The following is a 386-nucleotide window of genomic DNA, read 5'->3' on the forward strand; positions in this document are numbered from 1 at the left end:
GACTTTTTGTGACAATGGCCTAAATTGAATTACTAAATTAGATGCCAAGTATATATTTTACAAAAAATAAAACAATAGGAAACAAAGACAAAACAGAAAAGAAAACTAACTAAAAGAAAAGAAATAAAAACAAAATCCAAAAATAAATAAAATGGGGGGGAGACAAATACCCCCCTCCCCCCACTGAACCTCTTGGCCCAACTGGGCCATGGCCCAGCCAGGCCGGCCCACGCCTCTCGCCTACTTAGGCCTCCCCACCATCGAACCCTAACCCGTAACCCCCACCGACACCTCTCACTTCCCCCGCACGATCCCCACCCCCACTCTCTCGTCTCTCTCCCCCATCCCCGATCTAGATCGGGATCGGGGGGAACGAACCCCACGTC

This window comes from Triticum aestivum, chromosome 7B (genome assembly GCF_018294505.1).
Source record: "Triticum aestivum cultivar Chinese Spring chromosome 7B, IWGSC CS RefSeq v2.1, whole genome shotgun sequence".
Taxonomy (NCBI): domain Eukaryota; kingdom Viridiplantae; phylum Streptophyta; class Magnoliopsida; order Poales; family Poaceae; genus Triticum; species Triticum aestivum.